Source organism: Amblyomma maculatum, unplaced genomic scaffold (genome assembly GCF_055883805.1).
Source record: "Amblyomma maculatum isolate TAMU_Amacu unplaced genomic scaffold, ASM5588380v1 scaffold_13, whole genome shotgun sequence".
NCBI classification, from domain to species: domain Eukaryota; kingdom Metazoa; phylum Arthropoda; class Arachnida; order Ixodida; family Ixodidae; genus Amblyomma; species Amblyomma maculatum.
The window spans coordinates 27698040-27720724 of NW_028146738.1; the positions used below are offsets into that span (position 1 = coordinate 27698040).

The 22685-nt window shown below is 42.1% G+C and overlaps 1 long non-coding RNA gene across 1 annotated transcript; it reads right to left on the bottom strand.

The window, feature by feature from the left end:
• Positions 1 to 1893: 1893 nt before the first annotated feature.
• Positions 1894 to 22616, bottom strand: LOC146172448 (uncharacterized). The gene is made up of 3 exons (XR_014702446.1): positions 22427 to 22616; positions 21978 to 22078; positions 1894 to 2094 (listed from the first exon to the last, which is right to left on the bottom strand). It is a non-coding gene; the product is annotated as an uncharacterized LOC146172448 (long non-coding RNA).
• Positions 22617 to 22685: the final 69 nt, after the last annotated feature.

Here is a 22685-nt window from a genome sequence, read left to right on the forward strand (position 1 = left end):
GACCCTGATCAGTTGAGCCGTTGAAAATCATCAGACCCGACTTGACTGCGCTGGAACTGAAGCCTAGAGCGTCCCCTTTGTCTCCGAAATACTTAACCAGAGTTTGCAATTCTTCCAGACTCTCAGCTAGCAGCACAATTACGTCTGCATTCATCAAACAGGGGAGGCGCTGCTCTACCGCCTTTCCACCTAATCTATATGACAGGTTAAAACCTAGGTTACTGTCTTGTATCCTCCGTTCCAGGTTTATCACCGGTGATAGAGGACAGCCTTGTCTTCATCCTTTGCATACTTTGACATCCTCCGTACTTTGTCCCTTCCCACGTAATTTCTACTTTGTTATTCCGGTATATTTCCTGTAGGAACTCTAATATCTCATAACCGATACTTTCTTCTTTTAATATGTTCCACAGGAGTTCCCTGCTTACGTTGTCGTACGCCCCGTTTATGTCCAGGAAGGCCAAAACAAAGGTCTATTTTCCGCTCTAGATATTTCGATGCATTGGGTAAGCACGAACAGGCTATCATCTAAGCGCCTACTATTTCTAAAGCCGTTCTGAAGTTCTCCGAGTATCGTGTTACTTTCTACCCATGCTTGCACATTTAAATTCACCGCCTGCATGGCTAACCTGTACATAACAGGTGTTATGGTAATCGGCCTGTAGGACTTTAGGTGCATCCTGTCTCCTTTCTCTTTATAAATCAAATTCATTTTACTCTGCCGCCAGCTGTCCGCAATTTCCTTATTCGTTATTACTGTTTCCAGAGCTTTTAACAACGTTTCCTTACTTTTTCGTCCGAGTTCATTAATCAGCTTGATCGGAATTCCATCTATTCTTGCAGATCTGCTTTTAGGAATATTTTTTGTCTTTTTCCAGTTTAGATTGGTCAGTTCTAAGCTGCTTTGTATTCTGCTACCTTGTGTTGCTTCCTGATATGCGGAGATTACCCTATCGTCGCTCTTAAATGACTCGGCTATAACTGATGTAATGTAGTTCACTGCGTTGTCTCCCTTTAAACAATTTCCCTCGTTATCTTGAACCTGATCCTGCTTTCTTTGATTCTTCTTCCGTAGCCAGCTTATATGGTTCCAGAATTTTCTTGCTCCGTCTCTAGAGACATCGTGTATGTCAGCTATCCAGCGATCGGTGGACTGCCTTATTTTACTTTGGACGAGGGCCTGCACCTCAAGTTTCGTTTGTCAATATGATTCCCATTTTTTGGTCGATTTCCTCCGTAGATACCTGTGCTTTCTTTGCCATTCGGTGTTCCCTTGAAGCAGCCCGTCGTTGTTCAATAGCTTCCCTGATTTCCTTATTCCATCAGCACTCTAAGAACAGAAGGAGTACTAGAACTCCATTTGGAGGAGTTTTCGCTTGTCCCATATACGACTCCTTTTTCCAGAGTAAAAGAACTCTCTCTAGCCATAGAGTAATCGGACTCCACTGATGGAGTACTGCGCTACTCCTGTGAATAGAGTAAAGGTACTCCTCCGAAAGGAGTAAAACTACACACTGTAGTAGCGTCCTACAACTCTTCCAGGAGGAGTTCAAGGACTCCACTGATAGGAGTGCCTGTACTCCTTCAAGGAGAGTTTTATTTTACTCCTTCTGATGGAATTTCATGGCCTGTTTTACACATCCTACCATTTTTTAAACCAGTTACAGCCATATGTTTTGTAGGACTCACTTTGGCCATACCTTCCTCTGCAAAACGGTGCACAATATTTCCACTACACACTGTTCAATGGTGAATGTACAAATTTTTCCACACTTCTTGCACCATACACACAACAGTCGGTGATGTGAAATCGGTGCTTCAATAAATAGGGATGCAAAAGCACGCTGATGACAGCTTTTATTTTCTCACAATTGCTGTGCATGCCAGCAATACATTTGGAATGTGCTCTGTGAGGTCTAGGCCCATCAGTGTTTTCGACACCACAGTCTACTAGACATTAGATGCCCAGAACATTGCTACAAGCCAAGTGATCCTGTGAGCAAAGTTTTAACCAAGTGATCCTGCCGCTCGACCACATCGCAGCTTGCCGAGCCGAGTGAAGCCGCTCAAGATATCCTTGCATTTTCCAGGTGCCTGCATATAGAATAAAAACAATGCAAGGGAGGTTAAAGCAAACCATTATAAGCAACTAAACATACTCCTATACTCAAGTTTTCATTTTAACCTACAGCTAATGCAACAAAACAAAACTTGGTGTGAAGGCCTGGGGTCGCCACCTAGGTATGCCCTAGCAGTGGCACATCATGACCAAGTGTAGACTTTTCATTACAAATCATTAAACAAAGCTAGTGATCTAGAAATCCACATACCTCGTTTATTCTGACTGCCAATTTGCTATACCTCAAGTGGGAATACCACTATGCTAGTCCCTCAGAGGCTAAACACAAGCCTGGCCGGCACTGGACCGTTTGTTGCTCGAGAATTGGCTTTGGATGTAGAACACATGCAGCTGTACTGCGAACCTCCACTCCCTCTGGAGTTTACTGAGGCCGCTTCTGCAGAGTGGCATCCATCTACAACTAAAAACAGCGCTGCAGAATCTTAATTGGAGTAATGCGAAAGCACGGAATCTGCTGTTGGTTGCTTCTGTTTGCTTAATTCACTTATTGTTTACCCATTTTCTTTGGTACTTTCAAATTGTGCACCAATCCCTTCCTATGCCCTTCTTCAGCTAGACTTCCGGTTGGTAGTGTGACGTCACAGCCTCTAGCTCACATTATCCACTTCTTGTTTATTCATTTTAGTCTTTGGTACTTTCAAATTGCACAATCCCTTCCTATGCCCTTTTTCAGCTCTATTTCCAGTTGCGTGACATCACACCTTTGACGCCACTCTAATTGAGTGCCTTAACTACTTTAGTCTTTGGTACTTTGAAATTGCATGCTAATCCCTTCATATGCCTTTTTTTAGCTCGACTTCAGGTTGTGTAATGTCACATACTTGAAGTCACCTTAATTCACTGGTTTAATTATTTTAGTATTTGATACATTCAAATGTGGCACCAAGCTATTAGCTAATGAGACCATTTTTGCCTTTACTGTTTCATTTCTTGCCTCTAATTAATTACCTAATTACCTTAATGGCCTAATTCTTTGCACACATTACATCACCCTCTATCGATTAACACCACTCATTAACCTCTACGATTTCTCAATCACTCACAACTGCTACGGACACGATTTTGCATGTTTTGCCTCTAATTAATTACCTAATTACCTTATTGGCCTAATTATTATTTCGGACACAACACTACGTCACCCTCTATCAATTGGACTCATTAACCTCTACCACTTCTCAATTACTCACAACTGCTGCAGAGAACTTTTACATTTTTTGCCTGTAATTAATTACCTAACTAGCTTACTGGCCTATTTTTCGGCAGCAACATTATGTCAGCCTCTATCGATTGACACCACTCATTAACCTCTCACGTTTCTTGATTACTCGCAACTGCTGCGGACACGGTTTTGCGGGTGCGGTCTACGGATAGAAATTTGTGAACATAGCGAAGTAACGCTTTCGTGTTAATAACTTGAATGAATCCTTGAGTTTAGTTATATTTAGAATCCAGGAGAAGAAGGCTTTTGTGTCAAATATCAAGAAGGTCATAAAGGCACGTTCGGTGTGATGACTGCTCCTGAACCAGGCTAGCTTCAGCGATATAGTGAATAAAATCATGAAGCAGATATTGCAGTTTCTTGTTTTTCATGCCTTCCATGACCTATACTGATTTCTGACACAGCCATTGCTATGGCATTGAAAATGAAACAGATGATGGGAGAGATTGTATTATTTAGCAGCCATAAACAAATACTATGTGGTAATCCATGTATAGTCATGCACACTGTTACAAAGACAACACGCAAAAATATCGGGGGTCCTTTAAACTCTACCTTAAGTGTATGATGGAGCACATTGGGGCTTCCGTGTGGATTCTCATTCATGTACAGACACTTCACTACAGGGTAATTGAGTAACCCCACAATTTATTCTATTATATTGTGCATACTCATTAACGCAGTTGTAAGCCATCACATTATGTTAGACCACATAAAGATATAGAGACCTGCTTTAACCAAGAGATCTGAACCTGCCTGAGTCACCTGGGGATGCCTGGTTGACTGGATCCAAAGAACCTTGGATCCAGACAAAGACATGCTACCCCTAGGTCACTCGGGCACATTTAATGGCTTGGTTAAAGCCAGAATTCCTATCTGCCAACTTAAGGTCTATTCACACTTGCGACTACCAGTCGCGCGACCAGGGGAGAGGAGCTCGCCACTACCGATGTTCACACTTGCGACAGTCGCCTTCTCGTTCTGTTCTCGTTCCGAACAAGTTGGGAGTAGGAGAGCTCCTGGGCGATGACAGTGAACGTCGGTAGCTGCCGCCTGCCAGACACTTCAGCTTTTTCAGGCGAGCCGGTACGCATGCCGCGCTCTCGTGTTTCCAGGAAAACGCCGACGACGAATAGACAATGTCAATCACCGTGGTGTCAATATAAAATGTTGCAGCTGCCTGAAAAACCCATTTCTCAAAAGTTCATGGTATTTACCAGATAGTCCAAATATCGTTCCAATCTCCTCCCAGGCCATATCCTATCTCCCTGCCTTCGAATTCCGGGTGCCGTTTGTTGAAAAGGTAGGGGTATTCTTTAATTGCATTGAGAAGGTGCTCGATCAAGTACTCCGGGACCTCGCTGATTGGTGAAATGGTTTGCGACTAGTAGTCGCGCGACTGAAAATTCGAGCAGTGCCCGATCGGCCCGCGGCAGTCGCACGGGCCTTTAGCCGTGTCATGTAGACTCGTGACATGCACAACCACTGAGCAGTGTCCAGCCATGTCACCAGCCAACCACCACCTGCTAGAGATATGCCCATGATTTTTGCTCAAAATGCCTATATCAGACTATATCCAAAATAAAGCCATGAATGCTGTGGCATTATTATGGTGTCTATACAATTTTAAGTTAATACTGCCACTCAGGCAAGACCATGACAATGTAAATTTTGAAGTGACGCTGCTTTTGTAGTAATGAAATCTATCAAATGACAAATTACATAGGGAAGCTGGCAGCCAGCGAAACTAGAGAAAGCATAAGCAACGTTTTCAATTTTTATTCATATTTGTCTTGTTTGTACCTACTGGCAGCCAGACATGGCAGGATTATTTTATGCTCGCTGCAGCCCTCCAACTAGTAGACAATGGAGAGGTGATATAGAAGTGAGAAATTTATGCACTATTTTTAAACTGACTAGAAGGACAGGAGTATCATGCGACATTTCTTTTATCCGAGGGCATCATAGGTGCTCTTAGCTGATCCATGGTGCCCACCTATGGTATCTTTTTCTTTGTCAGCTGTCGCTGCTTATATACGTATAATATGCATGCGGCACTCTTTCCCACCAGGCAACTGACAATTGCAGATTTCTATTTCATAATGAACTCACTGAACTCGGATTCTCTATATATCTTTCATCTGTCAAGTGCATAGCCTCAGCTTATTTTATGGTATCATTTAATGACCTTCTCGAGTGTGACATCAGATCATAGCCCTCAGTACATGCTCAGGCATGCGCATTCATGCAAGCAAATCGTCAGTGTGTGAAGCACACTCTGGGTGTATGGTATTTTATTTTTCAATGCAGTGGAAATGAGGACATGCTCTGGTAATAGCTCAGATATATTTGAGATGTACCACATGCATGCACTATCATGTTTCACTTCAGCCATCAAAAAGCAATGTTTCTCAAATGGGAGTCACGATTTTAGGAGTCCAAAAACATATGTTAAAAAAAATTGAAAGGTCATGCAATAGCTTTGACCCAGCTAGACACAGCTTTAAATGGCTAAAAGGGCACAGGTTTAAAGCTGATTTTAGTTTCTCAAAGCTCAACATAAAAGGAGTGCGGAAACAGGGAGCATGAGAGAGAGAGCATCAATGGGATTTGTCGATGCCAGCATCGGTGATGCTCGAACTTTGGCTCCATTGCTGGATGGGAATGCAGTGCAGTCTTAGGAATCTATCAGGGGAAAAGAGGACACTATGTGGTAGAGCTGACACGACAGTGTGTCCGTTGCATGCCGTCATCCATGCATAATGTCGATAAGAATGTTTTTAATATGCAAGCGCCTCTACCATAAATAAAAGTTAAGCTGCACACCGCAGGTTTGAATTCTTTATGCAATTGGGGCTGGTACAAAAGCAGCCAATGGTGTGTGCTGTGCCGTCACTGTGGAGAAACCGCTAGCATGACCAACGTGACAGTCCTTGCATGTTGGTGTCCATGCATGATGCATGACGGGGAAGATTGGGAACGAATAAAGTGATAGATAGCGCATGCATTGTTCATTTCTCAAATATTTGAGTGTTTTCCAAAACACGTCCTTTTTCCACTTTGCAGAAAAATGAAATGAAGATGTGAAAAATGAGTGCACTCATGATACTGATGTACATGTACGAATTAATGTGCCTTCCTGACTAAGCACGGGTAGCTTCCATCCGCGCTAATGCCCGAGAAAGCCCTCAAATAGCAAGCTATGCAAAATAAACCGAGTATGGACTTGAGATGAAACGCATTTTACAAATCAATCGGCTTAATGCGCATAGTATGACGCAAACATCTGCACTTTTAAATGGCGAGAAGAGATATGTTGCCCCACATACACAAAATAAGTAAACAATGGCAATGGAAAGACACGCATGATGTCCATCACGAGTGGCAGAAATAAGCACTATCCTTGAGATTGTACGATATGTCGTGTTCAATGAAGTACCGCACATGCTCACCACTTCCATATCACCTCTGTTGTCTGCTAGCTACCCAAGCGCAGCCCGCACTAAATCGTCCTTGTGAAAGTCTGGCATCCAGCAGCATATCGTCGAGAAAAAATGAACGCATTCTGGAGCAACCAAAAGTAGCCCCTTTCCCCCCTACACACAGAAAAATGCAAGAGCTGGCTCCACGCTCGGGCGCCCCGTAGGCTAATGAGATAACTTAAGTGCAGTCAAAAGGCAGCACGTATGCAGAAACTAAAATAAAAACGAAGAGTAAGTGTGACAAATGTCTCAAATGTAATTTATATTCATTATTTTACCTGTTTTTGCTGTGGTTTTGGTCATTTATTTTTAATGTGACAGTATTGAAGGCCCCATTCTCCCCAAAATCTTGCATTATTGTTGACAATGTCGTGAGCAAATAGTCATAAGCAGGGTTCTAGCATTTGGTAATAAGCAGGTGACATTTTTGTGGGTCAGGCATTGAGTTTTGGTGTTAGTTTGTGTGGCATCATGAGGCCGCATGAGATGCCGAATTGCTAGGAGCTCCTTGTGATTGAAGAGTGAGATGGCAATCAAGCCCCTTCGAGTCGCACTTTTATACAATTGTTAAAGCAAGTATATATATGTCAGGTTGTCTTTCAGATAATGTGGTAGCTTATCACTGTATGCTAATAAATGTTTGAAATAAATGGATCAATGACGAAGCAACTAGCAGCATACCCTTAAAGGCAGACTTTAGGTATCCCTGCAGGTTTTAAAGTTAAGTTTAATTTATTTTTCCGAGATTTTTAATACCTGCTTTCCTTCCGGACTTTGTTTCCATTTGTAGCACCGCGTCGATTTAAGGTGGTCTCTGTTCCTGCAAGGGTGAAAAAATGAGCTAGCTGGTAGTTCATCTCTGGGAAAAAAAAAATCAGCACTCTCTTGAGACAAGGACAAAGCGCTGTGTTGTCATCTTTCTTTTTCAATGTCTTAGGAGTGCGGTTTATTTTTTTCCCAAGCTCTCTATTCTTACTGAGTTTTTTCATTCCACCCCAGATGCATTACCTACAGCAATGAAGAAGATGAATTTGTTTACGCATTATCGCCTACTGTTGTTTTTATTTTTTTTAACCTAATTTAACAGCTGCCACATGTGTGTGTATTCGATATGTCAGACTAAAGAGAAAATCCTCGACAGCTTGGTACCAGTGAGTACTTATGGAACTTGTTGGTACTGGTTTCACTACTTTTTTCTAGCTCTGAAGTAGAGCCCACCTATATTGGCCTCAGCTATAACAACTGCTTATTGTGAACGAGGGTGGAGCTACTGTCAAAATATGTGTTTATAGCCTTGAGTTTGAGACAAAAAGAACTACTGAGGTCACCCTGCTTTGTTATAACGGACAACAATGCACCATAAAGTCACCTTACTGACAAAACATGCATGAAGATCAGAGTACATCCTAACTCCCATTATCATCCTCAAAGAAAGTGTCGAGCATGTAAAAAACAGTGCAAGAAACTATAAATCAGAAGCACTAGTAAAGTTAACCACTGCCCGAGCACATGCTTACAGGCTACAAGGTCGATCAGTTGGTCCGTCAGTGTGCCGGCTAGGCAAAACTTCTGAAGTGTGAGCAGGGTCAGGGTAGCAGCAGCTTCACTAATGCTATTCTACACTGGCAGTGATCAACCACTAACAGGGCTTTGAGAAGTTTGAATACGAGCCACGAAGTATGCTTTGTTAGCCGAACTGGTCACATGACAATGTGTCACCTGCCCAACTGGATCTGCACCTTCTCAATTACTGGAGCGTGCAGATAGCACACAGAGCAAATAATCTGCACCTCTCCTTTGTAGGTAGAGCAGTGCACACTCATCAATTGAAACTAGACAGCAGCCGATGGTGTTATGCTAAAGAGCCACTTCCTACCAGGCTTGTTGGTATGTGCAGATCTACTTGTGCAGGAAGGTTGCTTCAAAAGTAGAGCAACGGCGACTGGGTATCAGTTTATTTAAAGCTCGATGTGCAGCCAGAATGCTTTAAACAAAAACTATGTGTACAATTGATGTTCTGCATGCACATGTGCTTGGTTAGCCTTTAACTGTTGAGGGTTGATGACAAAAACACCGACCCACCTAACCAACAGCTGTCGTGAACACCTCAACTGCTTTATTATTGCATTCCTAAAGCGGCACACCCACAACCAATGACTGCATCAGGCGCCTGAATGCTTGGATATCTGACTTTATTTGTATTTAACAGTAAACAAAAAGACAATGTGAAGGTGTATGTATCTATAGATAGCTCTGTTGCTGACTTTTAGTGGTCAGATTAAAGAATGTGTAAAGGCCAGCACTTTTCCACGTGCGTATGTCCATAAAATTTAGTAAGGGTTACATTTTTCATTCAGAACTGATACTGGTGTCTTTCTAATGCACCGTTAATGTGTGGTAAAAACTGCAGATTCAGTTCTTACAAAATTAATGCAGTCATGTGATTTATTTCCCAGCAGATGGCTGCGGTTTCACCCCCAGAGCACATATATGGCAATTTTGCAGTGATCTTAACTGAAGGGGTAAGGAAATAGCATCATGAAAAGGCAAGCAATTAGCTGAAAGAGCATAAATAAGACCACTGTAAAGGCAAATTGCTTTACGTTGCTAGTGGGGACGCAATAAGTATGCTTATTACGGTTGCCTGTGCATAGTGTCACTTTCCCTAGTAGCCTGAAACAACAGACGGATGCATTGCTACAGACAGACAACAGATATCTTTCAGCAGGGTGGCAAGAAGGGAGAGGTAGACTGCAGACTATCTTTGCATAATGCAGTCTAGCACTTTGCCAAGTGTAAATAATACTGAGAAAGGGCAACCCTTTTATGCAATCCATTTTCTCAAAAAGCCTAAACGACCTGATCATCCATACCAAGGAAATATAGAGTGCCTTTTACACTCGACTAAGGGCTACATTAATGTATGAGCCACTCCTTGTAAATTTGGAACCTGTTATTTGGAAGGAAATGGAATCTGCATAGTACACTGGCCCTGCATACACCCCGAGGTACTGCCCCTGCCTGTTGCCATCATTATGATCGTCTAGCTCTGTGGCATATAAAGAACAATTCAGACACATCTGTACTTTGCGCATGGCAGCAGTCAACCACGTAATGACACCATGAGGTTAGCTTGGAGTGTCACTTTAGCCTGTCTGTTTGCGTATTTTCAAATCTTTGCATGTGATGTCCCCAGATGCTGTTGTTGTTCAAAGGTTCAAATATATGGGTATTTGAGATGCAGGGCCTGTAATTGATTACTTCATATACCAGGGAGATGAGGAGCCAGGTTTTAGTACTGCAGACAACAATAGCAAGAAACAAGACTAAGAGCTGGGGCGGCCCTTACCCCATCGGTAACATGCCGATGGGTATCTCAAGACATCGGACCCGCCACATGCCCGAAGTGTTCCACACCAGCTGCAGAAGTGGATGTTCGCCACCTGCTATGCACTTGTGCAGGGACCATCAAGGACAGATTCAGCAGGAAGTAGGACTAACTGCAACAAGGCAAGAGGACTTCTCCAAATGGCTCACCGACAACGATAAGAGCAAGAGCCTTCTTCGGTTACTTATGGAAAACAATTTAGATGGGTTTTTATAATATACCTTATGGCGAGCTTGCGGAATAAAAAAAACCTAAATGTATGTGCAACTAGCCAGATATAGCATAATACTGTATTGCACAGCTGATTCCACCGAATATATTTGCAAAATTGACTGATAATTGCTACTTTCATGCAAGATCCACACACTGCCAAAAAAATTTAAAAAAAAAAGAAGTTATATCTAGCAGAGTGTAAAAGTTTTAGGACTGCCACCACTTCCTTTTTTGCATGATGCTTGCCATACCAAATTCAGTAAGCACCCTGACCCTGTCAAGCTAATGTCTAAGCTCTCTGGAGTGCTTATGTTCTTTTGACCGAGTCATTGGTTGTGGATAAGCCACTGTAGCAACGCAATAATATAGTAATCGAGGTGTTCACAACAGCTGGTGGTAGGTAGGCTGGCATTCTTGTCATCGATCTTGAATAGTCAAAGATACTGCGGCAATGCTACCAAGCACATGTGCATGCAGAACATACATTATACATGTAATATTTGTGTAATGTACTCCACCAGCCCAACAACCTTTAAGAAAGGTGATATCGGATCGCTGTTGCTTGGACCACAAAGCAACCTTTCTGCTCAATTACGTCTGCACAGACTAATAACACACTGCTCTACCTACACTCTGCAGTAGTGGAGAAGGCAGAGATCCAACTAAGAAGGTGATGCATTGCAATGTGACCAGCTGGACCAACACAGCATACTGCGTGACAAGTATTCAAACCAATTAAAACCCTGTCAGTGGTTCATTTCCTGGCAGTGTAGAGAAGCTGCTGCTACCCTAATTCTGCTAACACATCAGCCCTTACACACATACACACTGAGTGGCTGACCTCGTAGCCTGTGGGCATGTGGTCAGGCGGCAGTTAACTTCACTAGCAATGCCTACCGCCTTATTGTTTCTGCATACTAGACACTTTCTCTGAGAGTGATAACGGAAGGTAGGATATGCTCTGATTTTCATGCATGTTTTGACAGCGGGATGACTTTATGGTGCATTGTTGTTCAATATAACAAAGCAGGGCGACCTCGGTCGTTCTTTTTATCTAAAACACAGAGCTATAGACATAAGAAAAAAAAATATAATACCACAACATTAAGTGATAAGGCATAAACAAAGAGGCATGTCCTTCTTCATTACTGTAGGTTATGCATCTGAGGTGAAATGAAAAAGCTCAGTAAGAACAGAGAGCTTGGGAAAAAATAACAGCGCATTTTTGAGACATGAACAAAAAATGACAACACAGCACTTTGTCGAGTGTGCAATCATTTTTTCCTTTCCCAATATGAACCAGCAACTAGCCCGTTCTTCCATCCTTGCGAGAAATGAGACTACCTTAAATTCACACAATTATAAATGAAAACCAAATCCGGAAGGAAAACAGGTGCTAAAAACAGCCCTCGGATAAATAAATTAAAATTAAGACCTGGAGGGATACTTAAAGTCTGCCTTTAAGGGTATAATGTGGTAGTTTGACTGTCTCCAGTCTGCCTTTCTACAAGGTGACCCTCCTTTTCGTACCTGCATACTGCTATTCGCTTCGTCACTGATCCATTTATCTCAAACATTCATTAGCATACAGTGATAAGCTACCACATTATCTGAAAGACAACCTGACATAGATATATATATACCTGCTTTAGCAACATTGCACAAAAGTGCGACTCGGAAGGGCCCATCTCACCCTTCAATCGTAAGGAGCTCCAGGCAATTCGGCATCTCATGCGGCCTCATGATGCCACACAAACTAACACCAAAAATCAATGCCTGACCCACAAAAATGTCACCTGCTTATTACCAAATGCTAGAACCCTAATCATGACTTTTTTGCTCATGACGTTGCCAACAACAATGCAAGATTTTGGGGAAACGGGGCCTTCAATACTGTCACATTAAAAATAAATGACCAAAAACACAGCAAACACAGGTAAAATAATGAACATAAATTACGTTTAAGAGACATTTGTCACGCTTACTCTTTTTTATCGTTAGTTTCCGCATATGTGCCACCTTGTCACTGGACTTAAGTTATTAGCCTAAGGGGCGCCCGAGCGTGGAGCCAGCTCTTACATTTTTCTGTGTGTATGGGGGGGGGTCATTTTTTCTCTGATGATATGCCACTGAATGCCACACTCTCACAAGGATGATTTAGTGTGGGTTGCGCTTGGGCGGCTAGCAGACAACAGAGGTTATATGGAAGTGGTGAGCATGTGCGGTACTTCAGTGAACGAGACATTTCGTACAATCTCAAGGATAGTGCTTATTTCTGCCAGTCGTGGTGGACATCTTGTGTGTCTTTCAATTGCCATTGCTTACTTATTTTGTGTATGTGGGGCAACATATCTCTTCTCACCATTTACAAGTGCAGATGTTTGCATCATACTATGCTCATTAAATCGATTTATTTGCAAAATACGTTTCATCTCTCAAGTCCGTACTCAGCTTATTTTACTTGACTTGCTGTTTCAGGACCTTCTCGAGCACTGCCGTGGGTTGCAGCTCCCAGTACGTACTCGAGAAGGCACATTAATAAGTGCATGTACCGTCTTTGCCAAAAGTAACCAGGCTGCATGTTTTGCTTCTTGCTTGCATTCTGAAGCTAACATGGCTCCCCTGAGGATCATAACTTTTTGGCAAGTGAAGACAGGAGCTGTCATTTATGTTGCACCAATTTACAGCATCAGAAGTTTTATGAATTCTCTGCTAACCGACTGAGAAGCGGAACACGCAGCCTGGTTACTTCTGGCAAAGACAGTACATCAGTATAATGAGTGCATTAATTTTTCACATCTTCATTTCATTTTTCTGCACAGTGAAAAAAGGATGTGTTTTCGGAAGCACTCAGAAATATTTGAGAAATGCCAAATGCATGCACTATCTATCACCTTATTTTTTCCCAATCTTCCCCGTGTGAGCCATCATGCATGGAAAACAACATGCAAGGCCGTACTTCCACGCTGGTCATGCTAGCAGTTGTTCCCCACAGTGAAGGCACAGCACACACCATTGGCTGCTTTTGTACCAGCCCCAATTGCATAATGAATTCAAATCAGAGGTGTGCTGCTAAAGTTTTATTAAAGTAGAGGCGCTTTCATATTAAAAACATTCTTATCACTGCGGACATGAGACTATGCACGGTGGAGCGTCGTCTGAAATGCAGGCTGCAATATCAAAGGACACTTTTTTTTTTTTCTTTGCAGGTAGGGGGGGGGGGAGGGAGTTGATTGACTCAGTGGCCGACCGTCAGACAAAAGCGCTTGATGAAGATGCTACTGCACAAAAGCAATATAGAATAAGGCATGTTTTCTTCAGCATAAGGGACGGTCAGTCAGCTTATCAGCTTTAGCTTATCGACGCATGATGTTTCGCATTACACTGGCGACGACGCCAGCACGACCAGCACCTATCACCGTAGTGTGAGGTTTTCGGCCCCGCGACACCGACGGAAGTGATCAATGGAAGGTCGTCAAGAGGTACTGCTTTGTTTAAAAGTTTTGTCTGCTCCTTTAATGTTGCAAGGTACGCTCTCGCCTCAAGGTAATGCTTGCTTACTCTTAGTTTTTGGACCGAAAGAGCAACGGCAATACCTCAGCAATCAGGAACATAATGCTAACCCCTCCCCACTTTCGTGGTGCGGGTACACGGCGGGAAGAAACGGACAAGTACCTTTTTATATGCGTGAGTGCTTGTTGCTAAAACAAGCTAAATCTCATAGCGTAAGAATAATATGCTTCTGATTGTATGCTGAATTATACAGCATGAGCCCGTCCATTTCAGCCTCCTCGGCAATCTCTAGATGAAGCCCAAAACAAGTCCGAGGATCACTAAAGTCGCATATTATAGTAAAGGCTTTTCAAAGAAAAGAGAATATGCGAATAAAATATTTTTGCTGAAAAAAAAAAATCTGTGACCACCATCCAAGCATGAATGCAAAAGTGCAGCCTACATAGACTACATCGCGAATAGCAGACGACATGGGAATGATATCTCATGACGTCAGCGGCCAATGGTTGCCAGACCAGAAAGCCAATTTCAATAATAATAAAAATTATTTTTAAAACTATCTGCTGCACCGAATGAGCTCAAATTTCGAGGATTTATAATTTAACGCGTGAGGAGTGAAATCCAATAACTAGTTTATGCTCAGTTGTTAGCTGTCGTGACCACCTTAATGAATCAAGTGAAACGTGATAGTGCATGCATGCGTTACATCTTAAAATATTTCTGAGCAATTACCAAAGTATGTCCTTTCCACTGCGCTACAAAAGTAAATACCGAACACTCGGACCGTATGTCGCATGTTGACGATATACTTGCATGAATGTGCATGCCTGAGTGCACAGGGAATTGAGGTCTGCTCTCACGCTCGAGAAGGTTCTCGAACAATGCTGTAAAATAAGTTGATGCTAGAACTTGACAGATCAAATATAATTTGCAAATCCGAACTCATTAAGCTCAATATGGAACGAACATCTGATCTTGGAAATTATGTGATGGGAGACAATGTCACACATACAAAATATGTATGCGGCGACAGTTAAAGATGTAATAAATGAGCACTGCAGACCAGCTGAAATGAGCACCTGCCTGCACATTATTAAAGACACCCTAAAAACAAAAGATAATTTCACCCGAAGCTCTGCGGTCCTAGTGAATAAAAACAGCCACAGACATTCCTCACCTCCCCATCCCCTCTCCGTTGTTTGGATGCGAGCAGCCAACATAAAATCATCCTGGCAAGTCTAGCAGCCAGCAGGTAGCCCGGAACTGTCCACCTGGAGAAAGACTAACGCCAGAGCAACCCTAGTAAACAAATGGCTGGGCTGTACTCAGGCGACCTGCGGACAGTGGATAATCTAAGAGGCCCACTGATATACACAATGACAGTCAAGGAAAGAATACATATCATCAAATATAAAGCAAAGTCAACTAGTGTATTACAAAAAAAACAGCATTGAAGAACTGTGATTGAGTCCCCTTGAGTACAATTACATGTTTGGGAACAGAACAGATACAGTGACTTATAAACAAGAATCACTGATTCTCATGTGCTGCCAAGCAGAAGCACACCTGCTGGAAGGGCACAAGATCAACCAGTTCACTAATTATTGCCATTACTTAACACAAGACAATGACAACAAAATTATTAAACCAAGCATTGGCTGAAGGAAGTGCTTGAGAACTCTACACTCAATCAGTGTCACATGCTGCATGGTAGCAATAGCAATAAATCAATTGACAAAATAAGGTAGTGATCCATTTTATGCAATTACCTACACAGAGCATTCTCTCAAGATTAAATAAGGAGTGCAACAATTAACACACACATAGCATGGAAGGTAATAGTAGGCCTGTAATAACTGCACTTAGCCACAAAGTGATTGGTCAAGAGGTTGTACATGGGTTGAATAGCATGCCCACATCTGCTATACTGTTCTTTAAGGATGTTACTCCACATTAGCACACTTCAGATGAACAGGCAGCATGAGTAGACAAACGGCCTTGCTCATGTTTTATGTTCTGAAGACTGTCCTATACAGCAAACAATTGAAGAAATGCAATTTAAACACTGGCCAAACACACCCATTTATGGATCGTTCATTTCTCACTTTCTGATGTGAACGCTTTTTCAATCTGTAAAATGGACAGTTATCAACATGCATTGCTTAGAGCTTCAGCATGGCTACGGACCTATAAGGCTGCCGCGATACCTCAAGCGAAAAGATTCTGAATTAGAGGGACATCACTGGACAGCGCACTACAGAAAAGCAACTGGAGTGGCTGAGGCTTCAGAGGGCATAATCATACATACTTACCGGGATGAAGACCAAATCAAAGATGCTTCCCACTATCTCACCAAAAAGCAACCAAAAAGAATTTACAAATTGTTGCCTCTGTTAGTGACAGCCTGTTCGTAACAGGGGGTGAGATAAGGGCTGCCCTGAGCCTTAATGTGTCAGATAAATTTATTAGGCAAAGGCATGACAAAGCAGGATTCAGATAGGATGGCTACACAAAAGCCCTAACTTTAAGGCATTACTGGGTGGGCCTGTACTGGGTGGGCCTGTACTGGGTGGGCCTAGAAACAAAAAGAGTGCTGCCTAGTTGCTAAAAAGTAAATGATTATACTTTTGTCTTTTGACCTGTGGCTTGCTTTCTTATATACCATGTTTGTTTTGCTGCCAAGGCTGTAACTTTCATTAAATACTGCTATTTTAAGGTATGATCCCCTTTATGTCAATGGCCTCAGGCCAAGCACTCAAAAATCCTTAAACATGTGAAGGGGAGGGGGGGAGGTTACCACAAAAACAGCCTCTCACCTCTTCCCTGCATTGATGGTCAGCTGAGCTCCCAAGCTTATTTTGTAATCATTGCCACCAGCTCCTTTCTCACCTGCTAAAAGGACCTTGCAAGGATAGAAAAAGTTGTCGGGCTAATGGTGTTGATTCATGATTGACAGTGCTTAATTAACCACACAGACAGAGTAAACACATAAAAGACGAACACAGGCTCTGAACTTTAACCTTATTCTGGAACCACCGATACTCTGCTTATATACCCATAAAGGCACCGACTAGTGGTGATTTTCGACACTTGTGACAAATAAAAACAAAAGGAAGTACCGTAAGAGCAAACCCGAACAAGGGGAGAACAAAATAGGCAAATCATTTTTTAAGCCGCCAACACGTGGAACAACGGACTAATAACAGAAAAAAAAATGCAATGGTAACAGAAAATGGGTAACAGACGTAAGCTAACAATTAACACAGCAAAACGCACAAGATGAAGTACACTAAAACTGAAAGAAAAAGTGCATGACAAGAAAGATGAAGCCAACAATTGACCGCTAAATGCAGAAGATGAGCACTAAATAGCTAAAACAAAGCAAATGAAGGAAATGCTCATGAGCAACAAGGGTGAAGTCTACAATTACATTGCGAAAGGATGAAGATGAGGTGCATAAAACGAAACAATAAAGATAAAATGTCAAGAAATGAATTCAACAAATGTTATAAAGCTAAAACCAGGCTAGATTAGAGAAGTCCATAAAGAAAGGCAATCTTTTTTTCCAAGAGTGAAATGGAGGGGGTGCTAACACAATCATCCTTGAGCCTCAAAATCTTGGCAGCTTTAACTATTTCATGTGTCAGCTTATAACGATGTGTTTTTACACAGTTTTTTTTTCGAAGATTGGGTGGCATGGCTTCTTTAAGTCGGTTCCTGCAGTGGACGGGCAGAGTCCTGGGGGATATACCTGAGAAGTCATTTTAATGCTCCATTAGCCTTCATCGGCCAGTTGGTCCATGTATAGCTTACGGCAAGTGAAAGGCTTAGAGTGAGCGCCTTCCGCACGTGCTGCTAAGGGTTTTCTGTGCTTCTTAGTGCGGCCTCTTTTTTATTTATTTTTTTTGCTTTTCTTTTTCATTAACGATTCACCAAAGCTGCAATAGTTGCTCAAGGACAGAAAACAACGTCAACTCCTGCTTTCTTTTCACTCGTCGTAAAGTTGTGGGAATTTTGGTGCATGTAAGGAATCCCTGGAACATTATCGTGTTGCCTATGTGCTTCAGCTCTTTTTCTGAGACAGTGGAAAGGACTTGTAACGGGTACCCTGATTGCGTGAGCCTGCATACCTTTTTTCGAGAAGCTTTTTTGTAATTTGTGCTCGCATGACTTGTTCAGGGCATTGACAAGGGCAGACTGGATGATATTTCTTCTAACCAGCTTTGAACGAGCGGAGTCATATTATAGAAAGGGCTAGTTGCCCCTTGGTTCAAATGCCCAGCTCACGTGACTGGGTGTGAAGATGCTTAGTTCCAAGAAGCACATGGAATCATTGTCTGGCATTTCTTGCTTTAATTCAAGGGGAGCCAGGATACTCTTAAAGACACTCAAAACTTCAGGTACTTCATGAAAAAAGGTTTCTACGTCACGGTTTAAATTAACTAAGAAGTCGTCCCCAAAGCAGAAAATTTTTTGAATTCGTGAGTTTTCAAAGTGATTCCCGAGAGTACTGTCATGCATAACTAAGAACAGATCACTGAGCAAGGGAGTAAGTAATACATGATATGATGCAGATCCCGTGCTTTTGGATAAGGTGTGAATCATTCCTTTCTGCAAATGTTTATTTTAGATACACAGAAAACAATTCTAAGAGACCATCTACAGAGACACCACACTCACTCTGGGAGGATATGGTTCCATGTCTGTCAATAGCTTTGCGAACGCATTTCATGAGGTCCATCTTGAGGTATAGAATAAAACAAGCCTTTTGCATTTATAGAAAAGGCATGATAGGCTTTGTTTCTTTTCCCGTTCAAAAACCTAATGACTACATCTGCCTTCTTTACCAGAAAGGGATCATCGATAAAAAGCAATTTCAGGTTGCCATGCAAATACATAGTGACGTCTTTCTGCCAGATATACCTCTCGTGCCCTCTGTGCATTATTGTTTCGGAGGATACCTGGCAGAAAGACGTCTCTATGTATTTGCAAAGCAACCAGAAATTGCTTTCTATCGATGATACCTTTCTGGTAAAAAATGCAGATGAAATCATTAGGTCTTTGAACTAGAATAGAAAGAAAGCCTACCATGTTTTTCTACAGATGTTAAAATTATTTTATTCTATACCTCAAGATGGGGGACATCATGAAATGAGTTGGTAAAGCTATCGACAAACCTGGAGCAGTATCCTTCCAGAATGAGTGTGGTGTCTCTGTAGATGGTTTCTTGGTTATGATTTCTGTGTACCTAAAATCAACATTTCTAGAATGGAATGGTTTACACTTTATCCAAAGTCACAGGATCTGCATTGGATCATGTATTGCCCCGTTATCAGTGATCTGTTCTTAGCTATGCATGACAAAAGTCTCAGGAACCATTTCAAACACTAACAAGTTAAAAATATTTTCTGCTTTGTAGATGATTTTTTAGTACCTTTTCGACTGTGACAAGGAAGCCTTTTTTTTTCATGAAGTACCTGAAATTTTTAGTGTCCTTAAGAGTGCCCTGGCTCCCCTTAAATTTATGCACGAAATGCCTGACAATGATTCCATGCACATTATGGAACTAAGAATCTTCTTTACACCCAGTTATGTGTGCCGGGCATTTGGACCAAGGGGAAACAATCCCTTCCTAACATGCAGCTCCGCTCGTTCCAAAGCTGGTCAAAAGAAATATCATCCAGTCTGCCCTTGTCAACGCCTTGAACAAGTCATGCGAGCACAAATTGCAAGAAAGCTTCTTGAAAAAGGTATGCAGGCTCACGCAATCAGGGTGCCCATTACAAGTCCTCTCCACTGTCGCAGAAAAAGTGCTGAAAAACACCAAGTGCAAAAACACAACCACTGGCTGAAGTGCACAGGCCACGCAAAAAGGTTGCAGTGATTCGTTGCATGCACCAAATTTCCCACAACCTTACGATGAGTGAAAAGAAAGCAGGAGTTGACGTTCTTTTCTGCCCCTGAGCAACTATTGCAGCTTTCGTGGATCGTTAATGAAAAAGAAAAGATGCCGCACCAAGAAGCACAGAAAACCCTTAGCAGCAGTGTACAGAAGGCGCTCACTCTAAGCCTTTCACTTGCCGTAAGGTATACATGGACAAACAAGCCCTTTTGATGCATCAATGAAAGGCTAATGGAGCATTAAAATGACTTCTCAGGTAATCCCCCAGGAATCTGCCCGTCCACTGCAGAAACTGACTCAAAGAAGCCATGCCACTCAATCTTTGAAAAAAAAAACAGTGTTAAAAACACATTGGTAAAGCTGACACATGAAATAGTCGAAGCTGCCAAGATTTTGAGGCTCAAGGATAATTGTGTTAGCACCCCCTCTATTTCACTTTTGGAAAAAGAGATTGCCTTTCTTTATGGACTTCTGTAATCTAGCCTGGTTTTAGCTTTGTTACATTTGTTGAATTCATTTCTTGACATTTTATCTTTCTTGTTTGGTTTTATGCACCTCATCTTCATCCTTTCGCTATCTTAATTGTTGACTTCACCCTTGTTGATCATGCGTGTTTCGTTCATTTGCTTTGGTTTAGCTATTTAGTACTGCTTGTGTTCTGCATTTGGCAATGTCAATTGTTGGCTTCATTGTCGCTGTTCATGACGCTTTTTTTTCAGTTTTAGTGCACTTCATCTCATGCATTTTGCTGTGCTAATTGTTACCTTTACCTCTGCTACCCATTTTCTGCTCTCCTTCCACATTTGTATTTTTTTTGTACTTATTAGTCCACTTTCCATGTGTTGGCGGCTTAAAAGATAACTTGCCTATCTCGTTCTCTCCTCGTTCGGGTTTGCCCTTTCAGTACTTTTTTTGGTTTTTATTTGTCACATTAGTTTTTGTTGCCACAAGTGTCAAAAATCGCCACTTGTCTGTGCCTTTATGGGTATATAAGCAGAATATTAGTGGTTACAGAATAAAATTGAAGTTCAGCCCCTGTGTTCGTCATTTATGTGTTCTTTACTCTGGCAGTGTGGTTAAGAGCTATCAATCATGGCTTACAAGAATGGGCATTTTCTGCCGCAGCATTCTTTCCCTATCCTCACGGCGCACATTGTGAAAGTGCACCTTGAAAAGCTTTGTAGCCCATTACACTAGCTTGGCTTCCTAAGGTCGCTGATATGAAAGTCACTGAAAACATTTCAGGCATTAAAAGCCAATTTGCAAAAAAGGGTCCTGCACACTGCAAATTCTGATGAGTTATGGAAGGCCATCAAAAGTGCGTAGAAAGAGCTGAAGCCGATGCAACACTGTCGTGCCAGTGCTCTATGACTCCTTGCCATGCCAAGTCTGCTGTCATAGAGCTCGGTGATGACTTCCTCCGCTACTCAACTTCCTGTGTGCACTCAACATTGGTCCCCACCCTCATTTTCTTTTTTGTGTGTGTGTGTGTTTCAGCAAGCACGCAGCAGGTCACTGAAATGTTTCCAGATTTTTTTTTTTAGATGTAGGACATTTTGCATTATTTTGCACAGCAACAAAGAATATTCTTTATGACTCGACAATTAATTCGTGAGCCATTCTTAGCAGCTTCTCTTTCTTATGAGCATGACCTAAATAGCAACTTTACTTTTTTGAGGTTTCAAAGTGGCTTTATAACAGCATGTCCATGCTGCAGCTATAAAAAAAGTATGCATGCTGTTTATAAGTGACTTTTCTGCAGAAGAAAAAAAGTATGCCAGGAAGTGAAAAATGAACAATTCATTTTCTTCGGATTAACTCACGATCACTTCCTTGATTGGCTGCTACACACGACACTAATCTTCAGAACATAAAGTGCAAGCAAACACATTCGCATACTCAAGCTGCTTGACCATCTGAAGTGCCCTAATATGCAATGACGTCTTCAGACAGAACAGCCTAGGAGACCATGGCAACAGCTGACCACACTTTGTGGGCGTGTGCTTAGCCTAAGGCCGCGGTTCCTCCACTTGTAAAGCATAGGTAGGCAAATAAAGCATTTATCACCATTAATCATGGTAGTGCCTTTTGAGAATCATGTGACGGCAGAACACACTTACGAGCTTAATGCTGTTCACGGGACGCCTTTAGCAACCAAGCAAGCATCCACCCTGAGCAAGCAGCTGTCTTCCAGGAGAACATTTTCAAAAACAGTGTACACCTGGAAGTGCAAGGAACAAAACTGTAATGCCTCACACAACCGGACGTAAACGTGACGGCCGATGCATATTTGTGATGATAAAAAATGGAAGTTATTAAAGTATGTATGCACAAGAACACATACTACTGTGTCTACGGAAGAAAATTAGCGGTTACAGCACTGCCAAAACAAATAGCGCCTACGCGCCTCCCATGTTCGAACAAGCGACAATGCCACTGCTCCCAGTACAAGAAAATAGCGCTTGGTAAAACTGAGGCTTCAAAATATGTGCTAATGAACAGAAGTCTACACGCTTTTGCGCGTATTTTAAACTTGCAGTTGCGGAAAAAAAATAGAAGCGAACCTTACCTGAATGACTCCATTATTGTCCAGAGACCGTTGATGCCGTTGGCGAGCGAGCATTGAAAGCAAGTTGCAGGTCATACATATCCTGTGTGCGCGCTGCAAATGGTGAACACTTCGAAGGCTTGAGGCTTGCGATGCATTTCATAATGATATAACAGGGTAGTTTAAGAGGTCAAGCCGGCGATAATAAAGGATTGCTAAGCGAAATACGATGCAACTGACAGGCCGCAAGAACAAACAACGCACAGCTAACGCAGCGCTT